Below are 17,039 nucleotides of genomic sequence, written 5' to 3'. Positions count from 1 at the left end.
ATAAGCAGTAACTACTTTCCTCAGTTTTATGAAACAGAAGAAGGATAAGCCTGTATTTTGATGCGTAAAACATAATGCCTCTTTAGGTCCAGTTTGTAGGTGACGAGCAAAACCGAAGCCACATCAGGATAAGTCTGGGGACTTTGGATACCTCAGGGAGAGTGAGATCCATAGTCCTCGGGTCTCTGCCCAGGGCGTCGATGAGTGGAAGGACCTGCTCAGCTTGCCATCATTAGCTCTCCCTTCAGCCTTTTCCACAGCCACAGGACCATGAATCAATCAACCTGGTTATTCAATAAAGCTCCGTGACTGCATGTGGCTCAAAGCACTAAATAACTAAATCCAATTTACCTGGAATACAAAGATGTGCTGCATCTCCCCAGATGAGAATTAAAGCCCTTTAACACAGAGATTATTTTTTAACATATCTGTGATTCCAAATTGGCTGGAGTCAGTGCAACCACTGATGTCTGGAGCAACATAAATGGAATCTATGTGGCCAAGGAGCCTCTTCCCTTTCCTTCTCCCCTCAGCCCCAGCCAAAGTCCAGGGCTGCTCCTCACTCTGAGTCTGTTGCCCTTGAAGAGATGAACAGCCGATGTCCAAGAGCGGTGATAACTCGCACCCAGAGGGCACTTCAAGAAAGGTGACCTGATGAGGGTGATTAACTCTTCTGATCAATTTTGCTTTGGGCTCATATGCATATAATGGCTTATATTTAATAATGATAAGGCTGCTTAATACCATCACTTGTTCCTCAATGTCAATTTTGCGATTTTGATCTTGCTTTGTCAGTTTCCTTTGACCTTCCTAAAAGACTGCTATGGATGGGTCTTCACTTGCTTTTGGTGAGACATGAATGCATATTGAGAAATGAAAACTAAACTTAGGATATAAATTGACTGTGATCCAAGAGTATACAATCCACTAACTATGGCCACAGACAGATATCATCTTCAAAGAGTCCAGCTCTCACCTAAGATCTAGATAGTGTTTTTGTGTTGTTTATATTGGAAATTATAGCACTAATCAGGCATTCTGATTGTGAATTGTTTCAGCAACTTCCCCGACATGCAAAATCCCTGTCTTGGCTACGCCTCATCAGTGAGGCCAGGAGAGGGATGGAGGTATGCTACCGGAAGCCCACGTTTTGGGTACCATAACAAGGTTCGGTGCGTCATGTTTTGTCTTTTCTTCTTTTCTGCTAGGTCTAAAGATGCAGGCTGACATTTAGAGCACATAAATACAACTTCAACCTCCATCTGTAAGTGGAAAATAATTCATTAAATAAATATCTGTCAGTAGTACAGCTTGAACATAAAGTCTGGTATTTTATTCGGCCCTGAAGTTTTCTAAAATGATAATGAGCTGGTTCACGAGCACCCTCATTATGTTAATCCAGATTCCTTCAGGAGCTACCAGGATAAAAGCCGGGGCTGACAGAACCTATTGGTGAATGAACAGGAGTCCCTGCCCTCACATGTCTGAAGCACTGTTGGTGTGACCAAAAGGCTTTGTTCCTAATCTTTTGAGCTGTTCCTTCATTAGACATGTAAAGCTCGCCCCGTCTCAATTTGGCTGGAAACAGCATGCAGATAGTTTGTATTTTAGGAAAGGCAATGAGCACCCAGAAATGTGACTGAAATATTATTGCTGGCTGATTAGGGAAGAAGTTACAGAGCCGCCTGTGTCTGCGGGGACATTGTGCTCAGTGTTTGCTCTCATGCTGGACCACAGGGCAGTTGGTCAGCATGAGGAAGAGGAGCAGAGCATTTATAGCACCTCGATCATAATTTTCCTGCCCAAACAAGCTACTAGGGACAATGCCAAGTAAATATTGTTATTTGGAGGGAGGTTTTGAACTCTGACGTTCTATAAAGAAAATTACGTCTTTAAGCTCCTTGATTTGAGAATTTTATTCTTTAAACAGGTGCAAACCAAGATATTATTAATATTTGAGATCTTTTCATTCATATTCACTCAACAAATATTATTTTACTTTAAAAATTAGACATATTAAGGTGTACCAGGCACCACGTTGGGTTCTAAGAATAAGACATGAAGAAGGTTACACCCTCCAGTCACACAGCAGTTGCAGCTTTGTGGACGAGGCAAATGAGTGAACAGCTACAACAGTCACCAGTGCTGTGACAGAGGGTGCCCCCGCAGGATGTGAGGAGGCACAGGAGATGCGCTAACCCAGCGTGGGGACTGAGAGGCAGGGGTAGGGCTGGGGAAAGGCCAGGAAAAGCTTCTGGAAGTGGGTGGAAGCTACCCTGAGTCCAGAAGGAAGAACAGCATTGGCTCTAGGCTGTGCAGGGCTGGCACAAGAAAACTTGAGAGAAAAGGATGCACGTAGGACTTTGGGGCCTGGGGGCCTCAGCAAGGGGCACGAGGCCGGAGACACAGGAAGACACCTTAACATCTTGCTGGGGACTTGGCCTTCGTCATGAAAGCTCGGGAAACTCAGTGATCAGATCAGCGTTTTGGAGAGAGGACCCTGACTGTTCTGAGGAGAAGAGCTAAATCCAAAATCTGAGTCTCTGGGCAGGCAAACTGATGCCACAAAGTCCGTGAAGCAATGCTTATCCACTACACCTTAGGAGAGTCCCTCGGGAGTCTGACTTCGTCTAACTTGCGTGGCAGCGCCATTTCCAGTCTATAGACTGGCTGTGATGGGGAGAAGGAAGAGGGAAGGGCAGCCCTCCAGCAGTCGTAGGGATAACAGCTGAATTCACGGCACAGTGACGTGTGCTAACTGCACAATCCTTCGGTGCTTGCCACAAGCACCAAGCACGTAGGTATTATTCTTCTCCCCATCGGACAGATGGAGATACTGAATTTCTGAGAGGTGAAGTGATTTGTCCAAGGTCAAACAGCTGGTAAGGGCTGTCAGTTGGGCTGGAATCCAACAGCTACATCCTCAACCATCATGTCACCTGGTTGAAGGGAAGGGACAGCCGGCCACCTAGGAACAAGAGGAGGCAGCACAAAGGTGGTGGACTGAACATACCGATTCAAGTTTTCTCCCTCCTGAAACCCCACCAAAAATACTATAGAAAGGTGTAAACACACTAGGATGGAGAGGATGGAAGAGGAGGCAAGCACACATCATTTTGGTAGCCAGAAGGGCGGGGGCCTTAGCAGCCTAGAGAATTCTGATTCCTAAGTCAGCAGAGGGGAAGCAGAGACGCAAATCTGTTTGCACAGAGGATCCTCACGTGACAGACCAGCTGCACCAAGACTACTCACACAAATCCTTTTCCCTCCATTAATCAAACCCCTGCAAACAGTGGTGTTTACCTTCTCTTCAACTGGATTGCACAGCGAGAGAGGCCAGGAGCCTGGCTATTAAGAAATTTTTACCCTTTTTACTAGCAGATCAGGTTCCTGGGTTCTCTTCATTGCAGCTTTCCTGAACAGAGTGCCGTGCATTAGTGACTCTGCCAACTACGCCAAACTGTAGGGAGCAAGGCCCTTGGCCCCATAAAACTCACCAACATTAGGCAGATTAATTGTAGTAAAAGACATTCAAATTTATTTTAATGTGTATACACAGGAATCTTTGGAATGAAAACCCCACTCCTCAATGAGGTACAGAGTTTGTTAAGAAATGGGGGCTTGGAAACAGCAAAATGTGTTTTGGGAGGGAGAAAAGAAGAGGCTTAGCTAGCAAAGGTGATTGTGTTATGTAAATGAAACCTTCTTACACAATGCAGCCCTCATAGATGGTAAATGTTTCTTTTCAGGCCTTTAAAGGTGTCAGACTCTCAGTTAATCTTTCCTAGATCAGGTAAGGAAAGACCTGGTCACATTAATGGAGATTCTCTACAGATGCAAACTTACCCCACAGAAGGCAGGTTGCAGCATCACTTCTATCTGTGAGACCCATGGCAGCTGTCTCAAAATATGTCGAAGAAATACATTACTTGGTAAAATGTTTCTGACTTCCTTTGCAGCTCAAAATCCAAATAATAGTACTTTCAGGGAGAGAAAACACAGAAAATGAAGGAGTGAGAACGAAAGAAATCATTCAAGAACATTTCCAAGAATCAAAAGGGCTCATCAAATGCCCAGAATAATGGATGAAAATAAATCCACAGCGTGTGACATATAGAATACTGGGGTCAAAGTGAAACCTTAGAAGCTTCCAGAAATAAAAACAGATCATATAAAAAGTTTCTGGAACTAGAGTGGTCTTAGACTTCTCAACAGCAACACTGGAAGCTGAAAGAGAATGAAGCATTCTCAAGAGAAATGAGTTCAAACCAAGAATTCTATACTCAGCCAAATAATCAGCCAGGAGAGAAAAATAAACACATTTTCACTGCTTGACATTCAAAGTCTCAAAAAATTTATTTTCCACACACCCTTTTCCAGGAAGCTCTTGGGGGAAGTACCTCATGCAAGAAGAAGAAGGAGGACGAGGAGGAGGAGGACAAAGACGAGGATGAGGAGGAGGAGGAGAAATCATGAATAGGAAGGCATGGGATGCAGGAACCAGAATGAGAGGGAAGCAAAGAGCAATCCAAGGCTGAAGGAAAAGGAGAACCCAGAGCCATGAAATACACATGCACTTGGTATACAGAAGGCAACCAGTCCATAGTGACACATCAGAAGGCTCCAAAGAGGCTTCCTCAAGAGGACAAAACTGACAGGATACTCAATGTGTTTAGATGCATGAGAAGAAGACTTGAACAGGGCTAAATAGAGTGTGGTTGGCCAACGGGTGCTATCTGTGCACTGTTTGTTCTAGAAATGAATTTTCACTGTATTTTATAAGAGTATCTGTCTGTAACAGATTAGTAATTTAAAAAAAATAGTCCTTCATCACAGATAGTTTGAGAAGCACCAATTTAGACAATGGGATGAATCAGAAATAAATACACAAAACACTAAAGCAAATTTTATAAAAATCAAACAGGAAAATTATTAACCTGAGGAAAAAAAATTGTGCAGGAAAAGAAAAGTAATTATCGTTTTCTACATGGTTGAGCTCTGAATAGCACATAGAGTCATAATAATGTAAACACTGATTATCGATTTAACTATAATCATAACTTACCTTGGAAAGATGGGAAGTGGGTATGTGTGGTAGGGATGGGGAGGGGCAGGCGTTAAACCTCCCTGTTCCACAGCAGAAAGTCAGTAGAGCCCAAAGGAGAAAGATGAAGAAGGAGCAATGAAATCGTGGTATGTAGAGACATAGAAGGAAAATGTTTTAATCAGCTAAAAAATAATAAAAGTGGCTCCCTGTGGGGAAGGGAGAAATAGGAGCAAGTCTGACTGGGACCACTGTTTATCTTCACGAACCTGGAAGAACTGGTAGTCTCTTTGAATCATGTGCCTAGATAACTCTAATAAAAGCCAAAATCTGTAGTCTGGGGTCAATTAGTGTTGGGGCAAACAATTCTGCAAATACTTCAGTGGGGATAAGGTTACATAGGCCTAGACGTTACTAAGGACTATCCCAGAATACGATATAATAATCACTGACCAGAAGGGGAAGCTATGTTCCAGATAATCAGTTTAAGAGGGTAATTAAGTGTACAGCACATTTCAGAAAGATATCTTTCCAAAATGGTTAAAGAAAAAAAAAAGATTTAGTACTTCAAAGGGTAAATCCCCAGCCAACTAGAACACATCACTATCCTAGCTAAATTTTTCCATCAGGGTTCCAGGTAGTATATAGAAAGCTAACCTTAAATATCAGGCTACTATTCCAAATTAAGTATTTTAATAACAGTAGGTCTAGTGATTAAGCTTGACAACTTCAAATAATTCTTGAATATATATGTATATATTCACAGTGAGACATGGATCCTTAGAGATCAACCCCTCGGGGATGTTTAATTAACCCTGCATTGTAACATAAAAGCACAAGGTCCCTTGTACATTCCCTTAAATGCTGTCCAGCTACCATTCTGTACAGGTTTTTAAAATATTATGAATCTATCCTAAGCTTATCAAGGTTTACAGATGGCATTATACCGTAATCCCTATTACTATAATTAGGCATTGTTAAGTATCCAACTGCATTTTAGGCCACTGAAACAAAGACAAAGACTGAGACAGCCTTTGCCCCGTGGGACTCCACTTTAAATAGATAGTGGGGGTAATTCGAAGGGGAAAAAGAAGAACACAGCAACTAAGAAAGGCAGTGCTATTTTTATGTTGTTTCTTTGGAAGAGATGAGGAGATTTAAAATGCTGAAGAGGACATGTCTTTTTTCACAGAATCATAAAATCAGAGAATTTGAGAATAAGAAAGAGCTTTGGAGACCACCAAATCCAGCAGTCCCCAACCTTTTTGGCACCAGAGACGGGTTTCATGGAAGACAATGTTCCATGGGGGTGGGGGTGGTTGCAGGCTGATTCAAGCGCATTACATTTATTGAGCAGTCAAACCTCTCCTATAACAATAGTCCGTATTCACAGCCGCTCCCCAGCACTTGCATCGCCGCCTCAGCTCCACCTCAGATCATCAGGCGTCAGATTCTCACAAGGAGCACACAGCCTAGATCCCTCGCATGCGCAGTTTTCAGTAGGGTTCGCACTCCTATGAGAATCTAACGCCCCCGCTGATCTGACAGGAGGCAGAGCTCAGGCGGTGATATGAGCGATGGGGAGCGGCTGTAAATACAGATGAAGCTTCGCTTGCTCACGCCCTCAGCTCACCTCCTGCTATGCGGCCGGGGTTCCTAACAGGCTACGGACTGGTACCCGTCCATAGCCCAGGGGTTGGGGACCGCAGATCTGATTCATGAGTCCTGGAGGTAGGAGAAAGAAAGAATGAACTCTGTGAAAGGGTAGGTAAATATTTCCTGCATTTTCCTAGGGAGAGGGTCCTTGGTGTTCATGAAATTATCAAAGACGCCTGTGCACTTTTGTCTAACCCAACCCTCTCATCTGAGAGGTTTAGGCATTTTAGAGCTAACAGAGCTCAGATTTGGGACATATTTTTTTTTTTTTTACAAGAGGGGCAACCCCCTGGAGGAGACAGGCTCTGTCCCGAGGACAACCATTAATAGAAAGTCAGTGGCAAAGCTGGGAAAGGTTCCCTGACTCCCAGTCCTCTCAACCACATCTCCTTGCCTCTGGTATGCTGCATCTATCTGTTTATAAATTACCACATGCTTAGCTAATTAAATCAGTCACATACAAGGAGTTAATTTTTAATAAATGATCAGTGATTTTTAAGTAAAACCCATTTCTACCCAGTTGTCCAAGCCAGAAACCTGGGCAGCATCTCTGACTTTTTCCTCTCCCCTCAACATCATCTTCCCCAACATCTAATCAGTCATTAGATCTTACCTGTTCCCAGCCCTAAGCAGCTCTGGGGTCGTCCCCTCCTCACCATGAGGCGACCACTACCTCTGCCACTAATAGCTCCTATCCTGAGTCCTCAGACGGGTTGTCCAGCAAAATATATAAGGAACTCAGAATCCAATTAGATGGTAAAGAGATTAGTGTAATCCAATCAAGCTGTGACAGAATTAGCCATGAGCCACGACATACATGGTGAGAGTCGAAGGAAGGTAAGGGAAACCATAGTTAATGGTGAGAGACTCCCAAGAGAAACAGAATGCACCGAGTCACAGTAAATTCCAGTGGAAGTTCCCCAGGGCCTTGGGTAGAATCATACAGGAAGTATGTAGGGCCAGGTGCCAACCAATGTCACAGCCTCAGATATCTGATTGACAAGTAAAAATACTATGGTTCTAATTATTTGCCTGTCTGAGGTGGTAAAATTCCTCCTTTTGTTGGGTAAATGACTTTACAAACTGAGTTTTAAAAATAAGTACATTAAACCTATAATTTAATGCTACTAACTGGAGGACTAAGTTTTGTCATCTTAAGGACAATCTGTGTGCCTTTATTATTTAAAATGCAGTAGTAGGTATGGCATATTGGTGAATCTATGTGATTTATTTCAGATTTGAGATTTTCTTAAAGTGGTTAAAGGTGTACTAAAATTTGATCAGGTTGGTAAATGTTTTTGGAATGTTTAAAAGAATGTGATTTGCAACATTTAAAATGTTGATTTGTTATAGTTACAAGAAATATTTCAATACTTAGGAAGCTGTTGCTTGTTAGGGTTTTAAGTCTTGCCAATCAGGCACTTGGAGTACTTGAAAAAAGACAGAAATACTAAATAGATTGATAAATACAGTATAATATGGTTAAGAGAATTTAATTGGTTAACTGTATACTTAGCACTAGCTTTTAGGGAAATTTGTATACATTAATGAAAGTGATTGCCATTATTTGCAACTCTAATTTAAATACCTGCAACCATAAATAGTTCTCGCTGATGATGATAAGAAACCGAATATACCAACATATAATGGCCAGACCATGTATAAAAACAGAAGTGTGGCCCACACCTGCAGCAGCATCCCGCCCAGGAAACTAACCCCTTATCTCCAATAATCATCCTGGAAAGCTGGCCTTATAGGATACCAAACTTATAAGCAAGTCAGACCTAGAAGAAGTCAAACTGCCATCTCTAGTAACAATCCAGGAAGTTAAACAATAACTTCTGTAACAATCAACCCCAAACAACCAGGACTTGATGAGTAACTGACAGCTCTCCTAATTTTGTCCTTGCTTTCCAGACGGCACCAACCAGAGAAAGTGGGAATATCCCTCACCAATCCCGTAGGATGCCCCACTTCTAGTTAGCCCATCTACAGCTTCCCTAGGCCAACAGCCTCCAATCAGGACACACCTGCAACCCTCTCTTTTCTTCCACTCTAAAGCTTCCCCACCCCCCTGCCTGCCTTTGAGTCTCTGCCAAAACACAAGTGACAGTGGCCAACTCCCTTGCTATAGCAAGCTCTGAATAAATAGCCTTTGCTTGTACTCATTTGGCTGGTCTTTGTTTACTTCCACAATAAAATGCTTCCTTGAACATTAAAAATCCAAACTCCAAGTGTTGGTCTCTCTGATTCATCCTACATGCTGCAGCCAGAGCCACCCTTCCTCTCTGGGGATCCACTCTGAACTCTTCCACACGGGTAACACGGCCCCTCCCAGCCTGCCCTGGCCAACCTCTGCCGCTTGTCTCTTCCCTCTCAGTGCCTTCCTCTCCATGTTCTGGCTGTGACAAACTTTTTTCAGTTCCGTGCACATGGAACCTCTTTGCCATCCCCATGGCCCGGCCAACTCCTCCTTGTCCTTCGGTAAACATCGCTTCCACTCCTGCCTGTGTGTCCGCTACCATCACTTAGCGCGCTACTATTGTCTACTTCTTGCTTCTCACCCTGCCCCCCGGACTGTAGGCCTCACAGCGCCAGAAACCCTGACTGCCTTGCTCACCGCATCCCTAAGCTACTCGCCCAGTGCCTGGCACATGATAGGCATTCGATAAATGAACCCATCACTGAGAGGCTGAAGTTCCTACAAATGGCCTATGACCTGGAACATTAAATAATTGTTTTAATGGACTATCCAAATGACAAGGTTTTTCCAAGTGCAAAAATCCACACTACTTCCAAACAGGGAAAATTATATTTAGCTATTTCAATTCAACAAACATTTTCTGACTGCCCCCAAATGCCAGCCCCTAAAGTAGGTGCTAAGGATAGAAAGAAAATAAGACATGAACCTAGCTGTCAATGACCCTGCTGGCTGTTGGAGACACAAAGGTGACTAAGATGTGTTCCTTGCCAGCAAGGGACTCACACTGCGATGGTAACAACAGACATAAAAACGAATGATGGCAGCATATGGAGTCTGAGAGATCGAATCATAGAAATACATACAAAGTTTAGAAGCAGCACACACGTTGCGCCCACACAAATCATAGCCAGGTATTTCCCTCTCTACGCATTATAATTTCCAGAAGGGTTGCGTGCAAATTAAGTGTTTATAAATCAAATCATTTGAAATGCCTCCAAGGTACCTGTCTGTTTAAAGAACCATTGTGGTGACTGTTTTTTAAATCAATTCCTAATTTAATTCTTTTGTAAATTTGACACGTAAATAGAATAATCTTTTCTCAAAAAGCAGATCACAATTGCATTACATTCTGAGGAACCACAATGGCCATGTGCAGAGGAACAGTCAACTTTAAGAGGAAGAATTTTCCTTCTGGAGCTTCCTTATCTGCATTTTAAAATACCCCGTTAGAAGAGGCTGGGGTGTTGTGAGGAGGGAGGGCAGGACCCCGTCTGAAGGCTCAGTGCCTGCGTTCTTAGTGCCCATTCAACCCCAGAGGACACGTGAGTGCAGGTGTGAGGTTAGGTGGCACAGGGGTGTTCGGACAAACCACGTAGCTATTCCTTCCACGGCAGGAGGGTTGCACAAGAGAACAGCAGGCGGGAAACCTGCCACAGTTCCTCCCGGCTACCCTGGAGCTGGTGTATGAATTTGTGATGTCAGTTTGGCCCGAACATTGAAGGTATTCATGAATACACCTCAAAGAATAATATTTATAAAGCAAGGGTGTTGGTGTCAAGTCAGATCTGGGTTTGAAACCCAGCTCAGCCACAGGTTATGTAACCTTGGGCAAATTATTTAACCTTGTTCCAGCCTCAGTTTCCTCAGCTTGAATATAATGAAGGCTATTCATAGAACTATGGTTGTGTGTGTAACATGTCTAGTACAGTGCCTGGCACAGAGGAGGTGCACAGTAAGTAGTGGCTATGATTATGTACTTGTCATTCATGCCGCTCAAGGGATCCAAAATATTCCCCCCCAAAATATGCCTCTTTGACATCAATATTTCTGAGCTAGACACAATTGAGAAGCAGCAGTTACAGAAAAGGTCTGCGTGAACTGTCCTTTCCTACCTTCGCAGGCCAAAACCTTCCTGGGAGAAAGATGTAGGGGAGCTTCTGCACCCCCTTTCTGCCCAAAGACAGAGATGTAAATTCCTGCTGATTACAGCTCGGAGACTGGCTCCACGGGGCTCAGGGAATCTGGGAGAAAACTTTACTGCTTTCCCAGAGTTCCCACAATTTAGGAGCCCGAGGCTGCTTATTCCTTGGTCTTATCACTCTAGATTTATTGTTCTTTGTTAGATATGCTATTATACATAAGCCGGGACCCTAAGCCACCACTGTGAGAGATACTTTTGAACTGAGGTTTGTCCTGGTGATGGGCACAGCACGTGTTAAAAATAAAAATGCTTCTTTTTCTCTTGTTAATCTGTCTTTTGTTACAGAGGTGGTCCAGCTAAGAACCTATGAGGGTTGATAAAAGAAATTATGTGGGTTTTTTTTCCCCCTTCATTTCTCACCAAATATTCCTGGCCCCACTTTCTGAGCACATGGTAAGTGCTATGGTCCGAATGTTCGTGTCCCTCCAAAATCCATATGTTAAAATCCTAACCCCCAAAGTGGTGGTGTTAGGAGGTGGTGGGGGCCTTTGGGAGGCAATTAGGACAGAGGGTGGGGCTCTCATGTACAGGCTTAGTGCCCTTATGGAAGAGGCCTGGGAGAGACCCCCTCCCCTTCCACTATGTGAGGACACCGCAATCAGGCACCATCTATGACCCAGATGAAGCAGGAGGTGGGCCCTCGTCAAACGCCAAGTCTGCCCATGCCTTGGTTTTAGACCTCCCAGCCCCCAGAACCATGAGGAATAAATCTCTGTTGTTTCTAAGCCACCTGGTTTATAGTATTTTTTTACAACAGCCGGAATGGACTAAGACAGTCAGATTATATTCCTGGTCCCCTGCAGCAGGGTGGAAACACATGACCAGCTCCAGCCAATGAGCTGTGAGCAGAAATGATGCATGTCACTTTCAGGCCAAGCAGTTTCTTGCTGATGTGAGACCTTCCAGAGGGCTTCCTGCCACAGCCACCAGCAAAGTCCCATCAGCCTAGATCTCAGAGTGAGGTTGGTGGTCACGGAGCAGACTATCCAGATCCAATTCCAACTGTGCACAGACATTTTACTACCAAGCAGGAAAAGTCCCCAGCCTGCCTGTAGGCAGGGCCCTCTGTCCTCTGGCATGCAGGGCAGCCTCTGCTTATGAAAGATAGACCTCCAGTGCACTTAGAACAGGAGCCACAAGTTTTGCAATAGGAGCTCCAACCCCTGCCCTGCTGCCAACTGTCAGGCTCCCATTTCTTCTACATGGTCCTGCCGAGGCAGAGACTCTGGCTGCAGCCCCTGAACAATCACACACACCCTCAGGGCCAGCTGCATGGGCTTCCTGCGACCACCACAGCACATAGAGAAGGATTCACACTTGGATCTTAATGTTCTGCAATCGCCATATTGAAATTCTTAATAATTCTATCTTTGCATTTATGTTTTGTGAGTCAAGTCCAAAGGGACAATGGAGATGTGCTGGAGGCTTGGTGCCAAGTCCAGCCTCCTGCTGCCTCTGGGCAGGTTCTCAGCTTTCTGCTCCCTCACCCCCTAGCATCCTGGCCCCCCGCTGGCCTCCCTCTCCCCACCTTGTCCCACCCCATGACCCCTGATACCCATTGCCCCCAGTGGGGACCAGGGCATGAGCATAGGCATTGTCAGGTTCATAACAAGGGCCCTGTGGTGTTTATTTCTGGGTAAGACATGGCAGTGGCTGTCCCTAACCCAGGTGGGTGGTGCCACAGCTGGCAGCCCAGCAGAAGCAAGCCTCTTGCCCTGCCCAATCAGGTAGCTAGTACGTCCCAATGCAGAGGCTGCAATAGCCCTGGGGTCACCCACCCACCATGGGCTGGGCAGTGGGCCCATAAGAAGAGGAGAAGCCTGGCTCAACTTGTCCACCCCAGCGTTGGGCCAGTGGCTGGCAGGAAGGGAACCTGGAAGCTGGAAGGCCCTGTGGGCAAGTGGAGGCCCAGGACAGGACCCTGTACTCCTGCCTGAGTGCCTGGGAGCATGGTTTGCAAGGATGCACAGGGATGTCTGTGGTTGGGGGAGTATGACATCGAGCAACAAATTTAAGACACCATGGCAGGTCAAGAGAAAGCTATGGAAGAAAGGAAAAAGTGTATGTTTTTGTATCTTTAGTGACACTTTTTCCTTCTTTTTGAACAAGGAGCCTGGTATTTTCATTAGCACTGAACCCAGCAAAGGACATAGCTCATCCTGCCTGCTCTTACCACCACTAATTTCATCAGTCAAAAATTACTTCTAATCTTCCTATGCTTATTAGCCAGGCCTAAGGGGTTGATTCAGATTAGGACTCTTCATATGCTAATTAGCCAACCCCAGGGTACCCAATGGAATTAATTTATTGGTGCTCACATCCATTTCAAGGCTGAGCACCACCAATCAAATAAACAGGGGAACAGGAAGGGTCTAGAGAGAGGGTAGAAGATGGAAGGGCTGCTACTTCAGAGAGGGTGGCCAGGGGAGACCCCTCTGAATAATCAGCAGAGCGAGGTGCCTGGTCCAGAGAGACTGAACTTTCTTGCAAAAGATTCCACCAGCTATTCCACTCTTCATTTTGTAGAGATGATTCTGGTTTTGTAGAAACATATGGGTATGTTTGTAAAGGCTGGAAAATGGTTTGCAAGGACACATACCAAGCTGTTGTCAGTGATTGAGTGAAGCTGGGGGGCATGTTCTCCTTATTTTATAAACTTCCTTGTTGTTTACATTTTTAATAATGATAGCAGAAAAGTCCAGTGACCTTAGAACAGACCTTTGTTCTGAGAAGAATCAACCTTTGTTATGTAAATGAGGCTGTAAGGAGTGGGTTAAGAGCCCAGGTTCAAATGCAGGTGCTGTATAACCCAAAGGAGTCACCTTCTGGATGCCTTAATTTCCTCCTATGTAATGAGAATAATAGCAAGGCCCACACTGTAGACTAAGTGTGAAGATTGAACGAGCTAATCCACGCACAGACTTAAAACAATGCCCAGCACGTAGTCAGTGCTCATAAATGTTAGTGATGATTGTTAGTGGTAAGGCATGTAGGACCCCACTGTTCAGAAAAGAGTGGTCTCAGGGAAGGTGCAGGATATCCTGGGCGTTCCTGGAGGAAGAGAACCAAGCACATCCCTGAGGTTCAAGGTCACAGGTGCCTGTTAAGGCCTGCAGTGGCCATAACCAAAGCTGAGGGATAGGGAGGACAGTAAGATTATAATCAACTTGACCCTGAGGGTTCACAGAACCAGGTCCTGGGGGCTGGTTCCTGGGCCATGAGTAGAGCGGGCATAGAGCAAGAGCATTCTGTCCTGCTCTGGCTCTGCTGGAGATGGAAATTTCACCGTCTCACCAGAGAGCTGTATCCTGGCTACCATCCGCTTGGCCTGCAGTGCCCACAGCTGTAGGACCACTGGCAAGATAGAAGCGAGGCTTGCTCCTTTCCCCCGAGCCCTGAGAAAATAGGCACAGCCAGAAACAGCAACCTGTTTCTCCACCTCCACAATGTGCCCTGCACTGGCTGGGGGCTGCCCAGGATCGCCAGACTCCCTTCCTCTGTCGCTATGCCAAAGACAGTGATAGCAGCAGACAGAAGAAAGTAATGAATACTGACCCCTTTGGACTGAGCCAGCCCTGGGGTTCTTGGGCTCATTGAAAGAGGGGTGCCTTGGCAAGAAGAATCTAGACTTCCTCCCAATATGGGACAGTGGGGATGGGGCACTTGAGTGTTACCATTTGTGTCATTACCTTGGGCCACTTTTTGGGCCTCAAATTATAAAGCAGAAGGCCCCAGTTTCACAAGTCAAGGCATTACTACCCAACCTGAGAATTTTCAGAAATAGAACCACACTGCTTGAGAGAGTGAATTATATTTCTCCAATTTCATAAGTCAATTACACATCATGTCTATTCATTCCTTCTTTTCTACCCAGACAATCTGATAGGTGATTGCCTTCTTACTATTATATGCTCATAACAACATACACACAAAAAATGACTTATGAAGAGACACTTCAAAGACATAGCTGGCTTAGAAAGAGGGAGAAAAATGCATTCACCACCCACCTCCTTGGACTCAGAGGCAGGTGCCAGATGTGCTAGGGAGCTGCGATGCCAGTACTAAGAGCAGCACATTTTCTCTCTGCCCCATGAAGTACCAAAAACAAGACTTTAATCAGAAGCCCTCATCATCCAAGAGGAGGATCCCACCTTCGCAGGCACCTGTGATTATGGAACCTCTCTGCTCACAATGAACGCCTCAGTCTGTGAAGCGAATTGGTGCTTTCAAGAGGGGCTTGCCTGGCAGCGGTGACAAGGAACACTTGTCTGCTTGCTGCCTTTCTCTCCCAAGCCCTTGCACAGTGTCCAGTGGATGAATTGTCCATGTGACCCACCCTCTCCCTCAGCCAAGCACTGGCTGCTCTTACTCATTGGGCAATCCTTACGCCCAAGTGCCAGGCACAGTGCTGGCAAAAGGGATATACCAGGGAGCAACACTTCCACCCTCTTTCCCCTCACACAGTGCAGAGTTTACAATAAGGTGGTTTAGGAGCTTGTGCATCCACCAAAATTCATGTTCCTCCTCCTATATTATAGCATTGTCATTGGACATCTGTCCTTAGCAACTAGGTGGCACCATGTTTGTGCCAATGGAATGGGAGTGGAAGGGACACGAGACACCTGTGTCAGGGCAGTAAGGGGCAGATGTGTCTTCAAGCCCCTCCCCCCACTTCTGCCCCAGCTGGATGCTGAGGACCCTGAGGCCTTGGAGGAGGCAGAGCTACAGTATGGAAAGAACTTGGGCCCTTGAATCACCCTGTGGAGAAATCTGCCTAATGGCCAGGAGCACCTTTATTGGATGAGTGGATAAGTGAGAAATAAAATTCTGTTGCATTGAGCCAATTTTCCTAAGTAATACAGAGCTACGGTTGGAGAAAGCAAAGGATACTATGGGGCACCTAGCAGAGGCACCTCATCTTGTCTGAGGGTCCAGATTTACTACCTGGTGGGATTAATTTCTGGGCCATAACCTGAAATGTAAGTAGGCATAGGCTGACCTAATGGATTAAAGGGTAAAAAGCAGTTTTCCAAGAGGAAGGATTAGCCTGTGCCTGGACTGGGGGAAGAAAGTGAGAAAACGGGATGCTCAAGGAAATGAAAAATGTGGACAGCATTCGAGCCCAGCGGTGAGGGGTGAGAAGGAGAACTGGGGAGGGATGAGGCTGCAGAGCTGAGTGAGCGCCTTGTCAACCCTGCAGCTTTACCTTGAGGGACCTTGGAGGCTGTGGGTGGGTTTCCATCAGGCAAGTAACATGATGAGATTTATGTTTTAGAAAGATCACGGTGACTATCGTGTGCAGAATGAATTGGAGTATTATTGGAAGAACACATGTTCATGTTCATTATTTCTTCTTCTTGCCAAAAATGTACCTATGCCAAAAATGTACAATGCCACTGCAACAATGTGAGTGGCCTACTGCTGGAACCTGGAGGGGTTCCCAAACCCCACCACAGCCTCAGGATTTGGGGGAGACAGGCACTGGGCTGCTGGAGGGCAGCATGAGTGATCTTTGTTTACAACACATCAAGGATGCCAGATGAGCGTGCGAGTTCATGGGAGGGGGCCTGAGATGGAGACCTCCAGTCCTCACTGATGGTGGAGGGGCCCCTGCCAACCAAGCTCCTGGGGCCTCCATCAAGACCTTCAGCACATAGAGGGGAACCACCTCTGCCCACTGACTCGCCTGACCCAGGCCCCCTTGAAGGCAACAGCACTAGCGAGCTGCACTGCTCGTGCTGCTGGAAGAGGGTTCTCCCCACTCGAGAATGGCCTGACCCGACCACCACCACCACCATCTCCTGCCGTGCCCGGCACATGCCCACACTCTCTTCCTTCCTCCAGGCTCTTCTGCTGGGTCTGGTATGTTCTCCTTTTAGAGCTCCCAAACCCAAAAAGCATGGCTGAAGCTCTTTCCCAGACCCTGAAGCTCACTGCAAATGTCATCAGCCTTTCCAGCACCTTTTCACTAAAACACAGGGGAAATACACACACACACACACACACACGCGTTTAACTCCTGCAGGGGCCCAGCTGAGAGGCACAATGTTTATGGGGGAGTGCTTGTCCGTCCATTCCTTCAGCTACTCTTAAACTATCCCTTGGTTAAGCCCACAACACATAGCCTGAAATGCGGCCTTTCGATCCCCTGTAAA

Source organism: Propithecus coquereli, unplaced genomic scaffold (genome assembly GCF_000956105.1).
Source record: "Propithecus coquereli isolate 6110/MARCELLA unplaced genomic scaffold, Pcoq_1.0 Scaffold1, whole genome shotgun sequence".
Classification (NCBI taxonomy): Eukaryota; Metazoa; Chordata; class Mammalia; order Primates; family Indriidae; genus Propithecus; species Propithecus coquereli.
This window is presented reverse-complemented; position numbering follows the sequence as displayed.